This window comes from Myxocyprinus asiaticus, chromosome 22, assembly GCF_019703515.2.
Source record: "Myxocyprinus asiaticus isolate MX2 ecotype Aquarium Trade chromosome 22, UBuf_Myxa_2, whole genome shotgun sequence".
Classification (NCBI taxonomy): domain Eukaryota; kingdom Metazoa; phylum Chordata; class Actinopteri; order Cypriniformes; family Catostomidae; genus Myxocyprinus; species Myxocyprinus asiaticus.
The window spans coordinates 14,158,501-14,174,172 of NC_059365.1; positions in this window are offsets into that span (position 1 = coordinate 14,158,501).

Below are 15,672 nucleotides of genomic sequence, written 5' to 3' on the forward strand. Positions count from 1 at the left end.
AATATATCTATGAGATTAGACCCACATTTAAGAAGAAAAAAAATAGGCTATAGGCTAAATGATTTGTTAAATTAAAATGGTGACAGGTGAAAAGTCAAAGGTGTTTACAGTATAGTAATGGCTAGTAGTAGCCTATAGAACTGAAGTGAATTTACTAAAAGGTTTCATAAATGTTGCTCTTGTTGAACTTTCATGCTTTTTATTAATCAGTTGGCTGTAAATTAATGGGCACATAATTCGTCTAGATAGCCTATTAATTTTTTATTAGCCTATTTTTTTTATCATCTTAATTCTGAAAAGTAGGCCTATGGCTTTTTAAAGGAATTGTTCATTTTTTTATTATCCTTCAAATATTGCGAAGTGGCTCGGTTTTTTAAAAATAAATAGGTGAAATGTGAAAATGTTGTGAAAGTGCTTCTTTTACGCAGCCTATATTTGTATTTATTTATTTATTCATTCATTTATTTATTATATATTAGCCTGTAATCAAAACGCTATGTTAGCCTACGACCATTTAGTCTACAAGTCTACAAATACGCAGTTTAACTGAACTAATAGGGGGACTAATAATAATAATTTTAACAACAACAACAACATCCGCCTAATAGGCTAATAGCCTAAGACATGCCATTAAATTAGCTGTCACCACCACTTTCATTTCATCATCATCCTCATCATTAGTAATAGTTGTAGTAATAATATTGTATTTTATTTTATTGAATTTAATATTATTTTCATCATTATTAGCCTATTATTTTATAACAATTTCTATACCATTATTGTTGTTGTTGCTGCTGATGTTTGATGAAAAAACACTAAATAAAGCTCATCAACAGATATTCCTTATAGAAAAGATAACTGAGATCCAGATGATTTTTTTAAATGCATTTGGTTAAGGTTAAACTGGGTGAGAGTAAAGAACTTAATACTTAATACATCATAACACATTCAGCACTCGTGCAGTGCTGGGATTTTTATTTTATGGAATGTCATCATGGCAGAAGAACTCCGGAATCTCAGCTTAGTTAAGGAGTTTATGAAGGTGTCTTAATGAAGAAGACATAGATCAAGGGAACAGGGCATTGATCTCTCGGCTTGACATGTCTCGAGTGCCTCTCCTTGTCTCATTTGTCAGTTACAAACGTAATAAGTTGTTGAGAGAGGATGGAGGCTAATGGGGTGGATCAGAGTCTCAGAAACCCCGGACAGATGTCACCCTTTTCAGAAGGAACAATCGTGGCTCAGGAACCACACAAAAGCCCCCCTGCTCAGGCCTTTCACAATCCACACAGCGGAAACCCATGTGAACCACACAGGGCACAGACCCCATTGAGCCCCAAAGCAGCCCGTCTCCAGCCCTCTTGTGGCTGCCTTCTCAGTCCCTCTGCATATAATTAATAGCTTTCTCTGGCCAATTTTGTCCCCTTTGCCTCAAATACAAATGGCCATTAACATCTATTAATTTTGCCTCTGGCAATTGATTGCAGATTGTGCACAGCTGAAAAGCTAGAACAGTTGGAGTTTTTGTAAGCACTCTGGGTGTGAAGGCGAGTTAAAATGTGATTATTGTTCCCCTGCCTGAAACTAACTGGTGTTAAACCCTCTTTGAACACGGAGAAGCCAAGATTGGTTATTTTACTAGACATTAGTTGGCTCAGAGAGGGTAAATGAAATGGATGACCATCAATGCCTAGAAATTAGAAACATGGTGAAAAAATGTAATGTTCATTAATACCTATTCATAATAAAAAAAAATATTTAGCAAGACAAAGACACATTACAAAAAGGCTAAATCAGTTTGTCCAGTTTTAAATTTTCTTAAATAATGAATAGAACAAAGTTCTATTAGTAGTGTTAAATAACAGCTACAATGAAATCCATTTAGAGTTGTGAATAATTGCAATTTAAATGTGTTCTTTTTAAATAGAAAGTAAAATATTTTAGAATAATTTAACTTAATTTGGTGTTATTTGGGACTAAAAAACTGAAATCAAATTTATATTCACACATACGTTTTACACGATGATGATGATGATGATGATGATGATGAGCACTTGTCACTTTATACCTGGCTGCTACCTCAATAACTGCTATGTCCATAGAACACTATTTCATAGTATGTTATGTTTACATTTGGCGTTTTTAGAAAGTGTCATCTTTTTGGACTACTCAGATTAGAAATGTGTACTGGTTGGCGCTGCACTGTCTCTCACTGTCTCTTACTGTGCCAATTGTCCTGTTTCCTTTTTAGTAATTATTGTACTGTCCTGTACTTTTTGCACATGTTTGCACGTGCACTTTATGTAGGAATGTGTAGCCTGTGTAGTCTCATGTGGTTCTGTGTTTATCCTATGTTGTTTTTTGTAGCACCATGGTCCTGGAGGAACATTGTCTTGTTTCGCTGTGTACTGTACTAACTGTATATGGATGAACGACAATAAAAAACCACTTGAACTTGAACTATAGAGTTTGTAAAATAACTTTAGGGTTTAGGGTAATAAAAACACAGTAAGACTGAAAACATTCAATAACGTTTGCTTCATATGTACTGAACACCTGAATCCCTTTCGAAAGCAAAGATACAGTGGTTTAAACACATTCACTGTCCACTATTGCACTGGAGAAAATAATTAGTAATATCTATTTCAGTCCAATAGGTTCTACAGAATAAGAAGCTTTTTTGTTTGTTTGTTTGTTTGTTTGTTTGTTTGTTTGTTTGTTTGTTTTCAGGTCATGGATGCTGAGGCACTTTTTAAGGATTTGATTCAGACTTCACAATGATTTGTTACAGTCTTCACTCAGTGACGAAAATGACCATGGGCAAAAACAATTTAGACTTAACACATTAGTGGTGGACCCAGATTCATCCTTTACAAACAACGCCCTCTAGTGTACTAATCCGTACAGCCACAAAACAACCTCAACAAAATGCATCAATAAATGTGAATTCGTTTAAAGGATGTAAACAGAGCCCTGAAGCCAGTTGCATGTAATGTCCTAAACAGTTTGACTAAAAGAAAAAATTAAGAAAAGCAGGTTGGGCAAATGTGAGTTTTATCAAAGATCCCTAAATAAAGACCAAATATGTGCTATATTTATTTTACATTGATGGAATGATCAAATGGTCAAGACTTTTCTAACTCCAGCTGTCAAGAATTTCAAAAGTAAACAATCATGCTCAAAGCCATTACTCTTGCCTGTCTATGTATCTATCTGCACTCAGGGTTGGGGAGTAATGAAATACATGTAACGGGAATACGTATTTAAAATACAAAATATAAGTAACTGTATTCCACTACAGTTACAATTTTAATCATTGGTATTTAGAATACAGTTACATTCAAAAAGTATTTTGATTACTGAATAGATTACTTTGCATTTTATTGTCATTTGTTTCATTTAATATTTAGTCCTTTCAGATGGAAAACATTTATACATATAAATGATGCGATCCAAAGTGCATTTGAACAGCGGTGAAACACTTTCTTATAATGTGTTACATTCATACGAGCAGACAGAGAAGTAAGTTTGAAGTTTGGAGCAGAAGAAATATAAATAAACCTTGTGTCAGTTTACGCTAAGCTAAAATGCTATTTCTAGCCATTTTACATGCACATGTTACCAGGCACGATCACATTTTTTTATCAAGAAAATTCACATTGGATCATAATTTATTTTTTTTCTAGTACGACCTTTGATATCAGGGCAAAAATCTTATTCTTGATAATAATTCTTGTATTTTTTTCCTGTAAAAATATCTAAAAAGTTGTTTTAGAAACAACACTGCATAAGATATTTTCAGAGAATATACTTTTAGCATGTGTATTTTGTCTTACAGTACTGGCAGAGTTTTTATAGTCAGTGCTGAAGAAGTAATCCAAAGTATTTAGAATACATTACTGACCTTGAGTAATCTAACGAAATATGTTACAAATGACATTTTACAGCATGTATTCTGTAATCTGTAGTGGAATACATTTCAAAAGTAACCCTCCCAACCCTGTCTACACTGTAAACCCCAATGTTGTAATTACTGGAAAAATCAAGTTGTCTTAATTAAACATTCCTTCAAATATCAAGTTTTGTGCTCATAATTCAAATATCTAAGTTCCTTGAACTTATTTTTCTAAAAATAAATCCATAGATTTAAGATTTTATGTGTTAAATGTGCTAAGCGATTTTTTTTTTTTTTTTTTTCATGGAAAGGTATGAAAGATATTAATGAAATAAGTGTGTTGAGATATCTTACTGGTTTCTGTGACAACACTTGACTCTTTAAACTGCAAACAAAAATGTGTCCGTGTGCAGTCTCTGACGCTTTCTGCCTATCAATCATTTTGTGAGTTCTCATAGTATTGTAGTTTCAGCTTATTATCGAGGCTTAATGCCATTTTTATGCCATGTTGTCCATAACAGCGCTATTTTGCTGCTGCTGTTTTTGACAACTGCTTTTGCTCAGTGTCAGCCTCAATAAAGCTCATTTGGTATCTTTAGAGTGCAGGGTTTCTTGAAAGAGGGGTCGTGGCTAATCAAACAATTCAATTTTTGGAAATTCCAGAACGGCTAAAATCGCTTACAGCACCTTTAATAACTAAAATTATTGAATACAAAATTGAGGCTATGGGGAATACCCACAATCCCTTGGCATTGAATTATTTCATGTTTCCTTAGTCAAAGGGAACATATGGGGGCATTCAGATAGCTGTTATTAAAAATGTATAGAGGTTTTGGCTTTTCTGTAGTATTATTTATGTTGTTGTTGCAAATAGTTGTTTCTTGTGATGTCACCCATGCAGGGCCGTAGCTAGTGGGGTGAAATGTGGTAATGATTCTAGGGGCCCACAGATCCAGGGAGCCCCACAACAAATTCTAAACAATATTTTTTAATAGGAAATGGGCCCAGAGCAACAGAGTCAGGGGGCCCAGAATACCCTGGTACGGCCCTGATGTCACCATTAGGATGATCTCTGTCCCCTTTGGTTAAGTTGGACCCTGTTAACATTAGCTCAGTTCTCCTTGTGCATGTGCAACTGAAGTACAGGCATATATGCATTTCTGTGGAGAAATACATTTTTACTTAGAATAAGTTTTAATCTTCATTATTTAAGCAGTGTTACTGCATGACCTAAATTTGAGTCCATTCAATTAAAATTTAGTTGAAACAACATTTAAATAGCAAATCTAAGTTTAGTCTACTTTCATCTAGTTACCTTAACTCAAATAGTTAAGTTCACAAGTTTTGGAGATGCCATTACTCAATTGAGTCAACTTATTTGGGTTTTATCTATCTATCTATCTATCTATGCTTTTAAAAAGAAAAAAATCTACTTTTAGGGCAGACTTTGTCACGCCAACATCTTATTTATCAATTACATGCCATATAAAAAAGTACAACAACTCCAGAACTAAGATGGAATGAAAACTGTGGCAATGTGGCAAAGTTTAACTCTTTATGGACACCTCTTAAAAAATAATTAAATAGGTTAATGAAAAGGCTGCTATATATTCATTCAAATTCATAGTCTTTAAATCGATTACTTGGTCACCAGAGTTCTGAAGTAAGTGGATTTTATTTCTGTCATATAGTGAATTTTATTTAAAACATCTTCCAGTTTCTGACACTTCTCCATTTTGTTGTGCACATTCAAGAGGCCTATTAATTTTATCGTCACTGTTTGGATTTAAATTAGCAGATACTTAAGATACTATGATTGGATCATTTTTGCAGTGATTAATATGTTTCAGCTGGCAACAAGTCTTTTAACCCTAACTGATGCAGTGTGCAGCTTCTCATTTCTTAAACAACCATGTCGGAAGATGTATCCCGTGGTCATGGAAAATATGTTACTGTGTTTCAGAAGGGGCAAAATATTGGCCTGCATCAAGCAAAGAAAACAACTGAATTTGCTGAAATCACTGGAATTGGGTTAAGAACTGTCCAACGCATTATATAAACCTGGAAGGATAGTGGTGAACGTCAGCTTCGTGGAAGAAACATGGTCAGAAAAAAATCTTGAGTGATCGGAGATCACTAAAATGCTTGAAGTCACATCGTAAAAAATCGACAGTAAAGCTTACGGCTATGTTTAATAGTGAAAGTAAGAGCATTTCCACACGCACAATGCAACGAAAATTTACAGGACTGGGACAAAACAACTGTTTGGCCATAAGAAAGCCACTTGTTAGTGAGGCTAATTGGAAAAAAAACAACTTCAGTTTGCAAGGAAGTATAAAGATTGGACTGTGGAGCAATGGAAAAAGGTCATGTGGTCTGATGAGTCCAGATTTACCCTATTCCAAAGCGAAGGGCGCGTCAGGGTAAGAAGGGAAGCACATGAAGCGATGCACCCATCATGCATAATGCCCATTGTACAAGCCTCTGGAGGCAGTGTTATGATCTGGGGTTGCTTCAGTTGGTCAGGTCTAGACTCAGCAACATTATACGGCAATAAAATGAAGTCAGCTGACTACCTGAATGTATTGAATGACCAGGTTATCCCATCAATGGATTTTTTCTTTCTTGACAGCACGGGCATATTCCAGGAAGACAATGCTAAGATTCATCGGGCTCAAATTGTGAAAGAGTGGTTCAGGTATGAAGGTAAATCAGTAGCAAAACTCGAGAGCTTGCATATTTGGATTTGAGAACTTGTACAATAAATATTTGTACACCTAAGTTGAAATTTACACTCACAGCACTGATGTTGAATGTCGCAATCTGCACTCACAGACAATAATTCAAAGCTTGTGTTCTGAATTCACAATTGCAGACAAATAGTAACAAATGTGTAAAATGACATTCATATAACTACAACTACAGACACAAACTTGTATTGCACATTCACTTTTGTACTTTAATTCATTTTCGCAGTACAACAACAAATCAGCATTTACAACCTCTTAAATCTGGCACTGCAACTTTAAATCTTCACGCTTTGACTATCACAACTACTTTTACAAAAAACCTGTAGCAAAACATCTCCAGTTACACGTGTAAACGCGGTTCCCTGAGATGAAGGGAACGAGACATTGCGGTGAAACGCTTTTGGGGAATTCCTTCTCCGACCACCTAGTTGAAAGCCCTTGTATCATAATGCCAATCTTATTGGAACATCTCAGGGATCCGAGGTTACATGTGTAACTGGATCGATTCAGTTCACTCGACATTGCGGTGAAACACTTTTGGGGAACGGAGTCCCATCACACCGCACTACATAATGTAATACCCTAAGATGCACTGGGGTATAAACACTTCCATGGCTGGATGGCCCATTTTGGTGCAACCAACAGAACCGTTTCCTTGTCCTCTCGGACTTTGCTGATGACAGAGTGAAGGAGACATACCAGGGGAAATGCATATTTGTGTTTCGTCGGCCACTTGTGGGCCAAGGCATCCACCCCCAGTGGGGCTTGGGACATGGAGTACCAAAGAGGACAGTGGGCTGTCTCCACCGAGGCAAATAGGTCGATTTACACTTTGCCGGACATTTCCCAAATCCTCAGAACCATCTGGGGATGAAGTCTCCATTCTCCTGCCATCGGTCGCTGGCGCGACAGCATGTTCGCTCCGCTGTTCAGACGGCCTGGAACATATGTCGCGCACAAGGAGAGGAGATGGCGCGTGCTCCACACGAGGCGGCGTTGCGCCAGGCTCATCAATGGTAGTGATCGAGTGCCACCCTGGCGATTTATGTATGCTACCACTGACTGTCTGACCGAATCAGAACGTGATGATTCACTATGTCGGAATGGAAAGCCTTCACAGCTAAGAAGATGGCTAGCATTTCCAAGCAGTTGATGTGCCACGCCCGTTTCGCACCTGTCCAAGTGCCGAAAGCTGGGTGTATATCGCACAGCGCACCCCAACTCATGTTGGACACATCCGTGGTCATCACTTTCCATCTGAAAACCTGAGCCAGCATAACACCCTGCTGATAAATGTTTGGAGCTGTCCATGGTGCTAGAGCTGCCAGACAGCGGCAAGTCACAGTGATGCACACGTGCCCCCGGCACCAGGCGTGATGCGGTACATGATGCTTGAGCCAGCACTGGAGAGGTCTCATGTGTAAAAGACCTAATGGTATGACGGTGGATGCTGCCACCCTAAAACCCAGCATTTTCTGAAATGACTTCAGTGGAAATGCTTTCCCCAGTTTGAACTGAGACAGACACTGATGAATGGTCCGAATGCGCTCGCTCGTGAGGTGTGCAAACATGCTCACGGAGTTGATTTGAACCCCCAAAAAGGAGATTTGTTGGCTGGGAGAAAGTGTGCTTTTCGCCCAGTTGACATTGAGACCTAGGCTGTTCATATAGTGAAGTATCAAGTCCCTGTGCTCACATAGCAGAGCCTCTGATCAGGCCAGAAACAGTCAATTGTTGAGATAATCCAGAATGTGCACGCCGTTCATCTTCAAAGGGGCGAGCGCCGCATCGACACATTTCGTGAACGTGTGCAGGGCCAGAGACAATCCGAAGGGGAGGACTTTGAATTGATGTCGTTCCCTCAAATACGAATTTCGAGAACAGCCTATGATGCAGTACAATTCAGACATTAAAGTACACGTCCTTTAGATCTATTAACACAAACCAGTCCTGTGGGCAGATGTGCAATAAGATCTGTTTCTGAGTTAACATTTTGAATGGGCGTTTTGCAAGCATGCGATTCAAGCGTCTCAGATCTAGGATTGGCTGAAGCCTGCTGTCTTTTTTTGGAATGAGAAAATAGCGGCTGTAAAACCCTTTGTGAGTTTGGCAGTCTGGAACAATCTCTGTCGCATCTTTCACAAGGAGATTGTGAATTTCTGCCTGTAAAAGCAGTGTGTCACGTGACAGAACCATGGACAGTATAATGCCATTGAATCGAGCCAGCCAGTGCGTAACTTGGAGCATATAACCGTGCTTTTGCGCCCAGTCTGACACATCAACGAGAGCTCATCACGCATCTGCATGGTGAGACAGTGGGTGCATCAATCCGCTCTTTATAGGAGATAGAGTGCCGCTCACCATAGGGAAGCGGTTGAGCATAATATGTGGGGTGTGAGTAATGTGAAGAGAAATTGAACCCTCTTTTTGAGAATGTATGAGCGTCGGGGATCACGTGACGCCATGCGAGAAGCAGTTGTGTGAATCAAGAGCTCTGCGCACTTTGTTGTTTTTAAAAAAAATTATTTTCATGTTATAATCTGGTGAGATTCAATACACCCAGTACATATTTGTTCTTTGAGGTAAACATGGCAAAGAAGTCAAAATCCTCAGGCTCTGGAGACATTAAAAGACACTTACATGCTCAAGATGAATCCTCTGGGCCTGCAGACCGGGGACTCGATTTGGGCGGCACGTCGGGAGATGAAATCCAGCGTCAACTGTCCAACATCTTGGTGATGCTGACAAAGGTTGTTGCTGACTTGGAGGATCTCGCTGTAATACGTCGATCGATTACAGCGATGGAAACAAAATTCTCTGAGGTCACAAGAGTGACAGAAGTTGAGAAACAAATCGATTATCTGGAGTCTTCGGAAAGGGAATTATCCGCTAATCCGCCCGCGTCCAAAATAGTCGTGGAAAATTTTGGGGAAAAACATGACGATTTGGAAAATAGGAGCCAAAGGAATAACATACGAATTGTTGGAATTCCTGAGCATGAAGAAGGCAGAGATATGGTGAAATTCCTGGACGAGATCTTCCCGAGTCTGCTCGACATAACAGGCCATAAACTGGAAATCGAGCGAGCTCAGAGTCCCAGCTCACACATCTGCTGAGGGAGACAGGCCCCGATCAATCCTGACCAAATTTCTGAGATCATCTGATAAAGATCTTGTGTTGTGCGAGGCGAGGAGCAAAGGAAAGCTTTCTTGGAAGAATCACAATATTTTCTTGTTCTCTGACTTTGCAAATGTGACGAGAGAAATGCGATCGATTCAAGGAATGTAAGAAACTCTTACATCGACGGAAGATTGCTTTTAAGATTTTCAAATAGAGAATAGAAACGAAGGATGGTCGCAGGGTATTTACGTGTCCAAAGCAAATACTGTCTTTTATTAAAACAATGGGTGGGTAAGCCATTTGGGATTTTTCATGTAGCTCCAGAATGGATTAACTCACTGTATTTACTCTGGCTCCGTCAAGCGGCTGGAGTTTTGTGGAATGACTCCAAGAAACATTTGCATGGACGGATGATCGCTTTTACGAAGTTCCCGGCCAGATTGAGAATGGACACTAAGAATAACTGCAAAATATCTTCATGCCTACACAAAGAATGTCTTTTATAAAGTTGACGGACTGAGTAAATCATGGTGTATTATTATTATTATTATTTTTATGCAGCCTCCGAGTGAATTTGACTCGCTCAATACACACTTGACCATTCGGTCGCTGCCATCTCACTTGACGCCGAAAAGGCGTTTGATATGGTAGAATGGGATTATCTTTTTAAGATTTTGGAAATATATGGGTTCGGGAATACTTTTATTGGATGGATTAAGTTACTTTATAGACACCCTGTAGCAGAGGTACAGACAAATGGATTAATTTCAGATTATTTTACTCTGGATAGGGGCACCCGGCAGGGTTGCCCTCTTTCCCCATTATTGTTCTGTCTTGCCCTGGAACCATTAGCAGCCACGATAAGAAAGGATGGTGATTTTCCAGGGGTGGTGGCAGGAGGTGTGGCACATAAGCTTCTGCTTTACGCAGATTATATTTTATTATACGTCTCCGACCCTACTAGATCTATGCCTTGCCTCCACAGAATTATTAATTCCTTTCCTAAATTTTGGGATACAGAGTTAATTGGTCTAAATCCGAAGCTTTGGCGCTGACAGCATACTGCCCAGTAATGGCTTTTCAACTGGGCACCTTTCATTGGCCCAAACAGGGCATTAAGTATTTGGGCATTTTATTCCCAGCAAATTTATGTGATTTAGTTAGAGTTAATTTTGACCCTTTAATTAAAAGGTTTTCAAGTGATGTGGGCAGGTGGGCTTCATTACATTTATCTATGATTGTGAAGGTTAATGTTACTAAGATGAATTGTATTCCAAAATTCAATTACCTGCTACAGTCTCTCCCTGTAGATGTCCCCCTCTCTTATTTCAAACAATTTGATAGCATAGTGAAGTCTTTTATTTGGAATGGAAAACGTCCCAGGTTACATTTCAATAAGTTACATAGGCGGATTGACAAGGGTGGGCTAGGCCTACCCAAGATTTTGCTTTATTATTATGCGTTCGGTCTTAGACATTTGGCTCACTGGACGCTTCCACCTGAGAGAGCCCCTCCCTGGTTTCTTATTGAACAGGAAGTTCTTGCCCCTATTTCACCATTGCAATTCGATCAAACTAACCAGAGAAGTTAAGTCACACCCCGTTATTTCAAATTTGCATGTGATTTGGACAAGAGTGGCCACAGTATTTAATTTGGACATTTATTTAAATGTTGCCTCAAGTATATGGCTGAACCCCAAATCATGTATCAATAAGTCCCCTTTCTGTTGGTCAGAGTGGATTGTGAGGTGGGTTACTACACTTGGCGACCTGTATGAGAGTGGAGTGTTGAGATCTTTTGAGAATTTGGGTCATCATTTTGGGATTCCCAGATCTCAGTTTTATAGGTATTTATAGCTACGCCACATGCCCTGTACGGTTTTTGGGAGTAGCACACACCCCCCTAAGGTGGCAGATGCTTTGGGAGAGGTGATTACTGCTTTTGGAAAAGGTCATGAGGCATCAGTGTATTAACTTCTATCAAGAGATTATGGGAGAAAAATTTGAATTTGGTATTGGAGGAAGGAGTATGGACTAGGATTCTAAAAAATGTCAAGTCTGCATCTAGAGATGCAAGGGTTCACATTATGCAATTTAAGATTTTACAGGACCCCCTCTAGATTATATAGGCTTGGTCTTAAAGACACACCCACCTGCTGGCATTGCCAATCAGATGTTGGAGACACAACTCATGTCTTTTGGGGGTGTGTTAAGATTCAAGATTTTTGGTTGAGGGTTCAGAGTTATTTGTGTGACGTTTTAGGCACTCGGGTTTTACTTTGCCCCAGACTTTATGTTTTGGGTGATGGGGCGGTCATACATTTTGGGGACAAATTTATAGAAAATTGTGTTCTGACAAGTGTTATGACTGGCAGACAAGTAATTTTAAGGGGTTGGAAGTTGGAGGGAGCGCCATCATTTCCAGAGTGGTGTGCGGAGATGGGAAGGATGGCAGCTTTTAAAGAAGGGATATCTAGAGGATTGGGTAATTTGGACTTGTTTATGGGAAAGTGGGGCAAATATCTGGCATTTTTGGAGGGCTTTCGGGGAGGGACAGTGGAGAGAGAGGTGTAGATGTAGATGTTATGTGTGTGATTATCATACTTTATTTTATTTTTTAATATTTGTTTTTGTGTGTCTATAATCATGTGGGACCTCTGGGGTGTTCTTGTGGGTGGGGTTGGGGATTGGGGGGGGTAGTAATAGAGGGGGTTAAATATTGATTCTGTTTGTGAATGTTCTTGCTTTTATTTGTTAATATATGAATCAATAAAAAATGTTAATCTGAGAATGAATGAGTGTCTCGTGCAGTCGCAACAAATGCTATTTTTTTCATTTTTAATATATTCTTTATTGGCAAACATCACACATGAACAACAATTTGCACAACATCCCGGACCCGGTGAACTTCGGTGGGAAGTGGAAAAGTATGTGTCATGCTGGGCTTTCTTTGGACCTGGGCAAAGAAAAACGGTGGGCTCCAGATTCCTCTTCACGGCGTTGCGCCAGTCATGAATACGCCTGCTGCCCGGGGGGTTTCCTTCGGTGCTAAGTGGCCAAGGCTTCCGTTTGGGCCACGGTTTACGTGGTCTCACCGATGGCTCAGCGGTGCGGCTTTCTTGGTGTCACGCATCTCCTTGAGCATTAACCAGACATGCCGGTACAAAACCACCAGATGACTCATCGCTTTTCTGATGGCCTGCACGATAACATTAGTAGCACACAGCGCCAGATCTGTGGCAGTGCGGAGCTCTATGAACACGTCAGGATTCGGGCCTTGCTCATCTACATCTTTGAGGAGCTTGCCCTAAAACACTTGAAGCACTGCCATACTATGGAGCGCCGAGCCATCCTGGCCCACCGCTGTATAAGCTCTTCCAGCCAGTGTGGACCTCAGTCAGCATGGCTTGGAAGGGTGGGCAGTGCGGGATTTCCATCCCATAGCGGTAGAAGGACAGAGATGTGCTGCAAACGCCTCTTCAATAGGGGGACGCTTAGCATATCCCTTTTCCTCCATGTGGTCCACCTTTGTGAGGACCGCAGCTCCTCTGATCTGGACGCGAGATGAATAGGGCACGCACCAGGTCTTCGTGAGCTCATCGTGGACTTCGGGGAAGAACGGTGCAGTTTTCCGGGCTACGGCCAGCCAGCAGGGACCACTCGTCCAGGCGAGACTTTACCGGTTCCTCTGGAGGGGACCACTGGAGATCCTCAACTGCCCGTGTGAGGATGCGAAGGAGCTCTCTGTCAGTGGCCTGTGCATGCTCCTCCCTCTTGCTGGGGGAAGGGGCTGCAACATCCTCCATGGACCATTCTCCCATGTCTGAGGCTGCAAGGGACACGGCATCCTTATCACCATCAGACCCACCGAATACAACAACACCGTGCTCATCCATAGAGGGCCGGAGGTCTTCATGTGCATACTGCACTGGTGAGGACACTGCCTGGGAAGTTTGAGGGGCTTGTGGGGCTTGCGGCGGCGTGAGATCCTCCTCGGGTTCTGCCATCTCTACCTCGCAGCCCCGCCATGTTTCCTCATGTGGTCCCTCGAGACTTAACACAGAGGAAGTGGTTGGGAGGGCGCGGGAGGCAGAATCGTCCCTAAGAACGAGGGCGACCCTAGAGCGGAGCTTCTTGAGACTCATGTCATGACGCAGCTCTCATATTGGTGTGACAGAGCGATGTGACGCGTACACACAAGCGGCTCTTTATATGAGTGTTTCACGTCACTTGGATGGAATATTACATATATACACCGATCAGCCACAACATTAAAAACCACCTGCCTAATATTGTGTAGGTTCCCCTCGTGCTGCCAAAACAGCGCCAAGCCGCATCTCAGAACAGCATTCTGAGATGATATTCTTCTCACCACAATTGTACAGAGCGGTTATCTGAGTTACCGTAGACTTTGTCAGTTTGAACCAGTTTTTGTTTTTGGCACCATTCGGAGTAAACTCTAGATCAGCAGTTACAGAAATACTCAAACTATCCCGTCTGGCACCAACAATCATCCATGTGATTATCTAATCAACCAATCGTGTGGCAGCAGTGCAGGGCATAAAATCATGCAGATACAGGTCAGGAGCTTCAGCTAATGTTCACATCAACCATCAGAATGAGGGAAAAAATTGATCTCTTTGGACCGTGGCATGATGGTTGGTGCCAGATGGGCTGGTTTGAGTATTTCTGTAACTGCTGATCTCCTGCGATTTTCACACACAACAGTCTCTAGAATTTACTCTGAATGGTGCCAAAAGCAAAAAACATCCAGTGATGGGCAGTTCTGTGGATGGAAATGACTTGTTGATGTGAGAGGTCAACAAAGAATGGCCTGACTGGTTCGAAATGGGTCACACCTCAGCGCCATCCCGTGCCTTTTTGTTATGGCAAAGCAGAGCCGGTCAACGCGATGGAGGGATCTAACAATTGTACAGGTAGTTGTCCATTAGTGTGATGTCTAAATAACCAACATAATTCATTATTCTTTTAGCTGAAGCAAGTTCGCTGATGATGATCAATATTTAAGGGAAAATGTACAGTCAGCCGGTCAATCTTTTTTTTTATTGAAGAAAAAAAGATTACAATGAAAAAATGCAATAAAGGAGTATCAATCAAGACTTGCATATTTGTAGCAAAATAATGTACATCACTTGTACACTTGCATCACTTGTACACAAAAAATAAAGGAAAAAAGGAAATAAAAAGGATAAGAAAAAAAATTCACATCACTCTGGAGGCAGAAAAGATCTCATCAAAACAATCAAGAAATTTTTTTTAATCGCTAATATCTCTCTTAACATTTATTAAGCAATTGATTTCCAGCATAAATTCTGCAAATATAGGTTGTTTTTTAAGACATTTCTGTTTGTGTATATAACCACAATAAAAACTGACAGTGTTTTCCAGAGATCTGTTTTCGTTTTCAAAATAAAACAATGTCTTTGACAAAAAAAAAAATAAAAAAACATTTTTTAAAGCTAGGGTGTGCAATCTTTTCCAGAAACATTTTTTGTTATACTGATTGAAAGGCTCTTCACATCCTGATAGCAATCAATAATTTAAGTGGTCTAAATGTAAAAAAAAAAAAAAAAAAAAAAAAGATAGGATGTCCTTCCTGTCTGTCAATCTATATTTGCATATCGCCGCGCAACTTGTTCGCGTAGACAATCACACGTCATCAGCGCGGGTTCCTTGACGCTGTGCAGAGCGAGCACGAGAATGGAAGGCGAACCGCAGCTACCTTAAGTTCCTCCTGAACCACCAGTAAAAGGAAACAAGAAAGACCGTGTTAGAAACTTCTCCAAACTTTTTTCGTTGTATCAAGAGCGTGTGTGTGTTCATGTGTGATAGAAGAGGCATGGCTTTGGAGACACTTCTGAAGCGAGGGCGGGCTCTATGCTTTCAA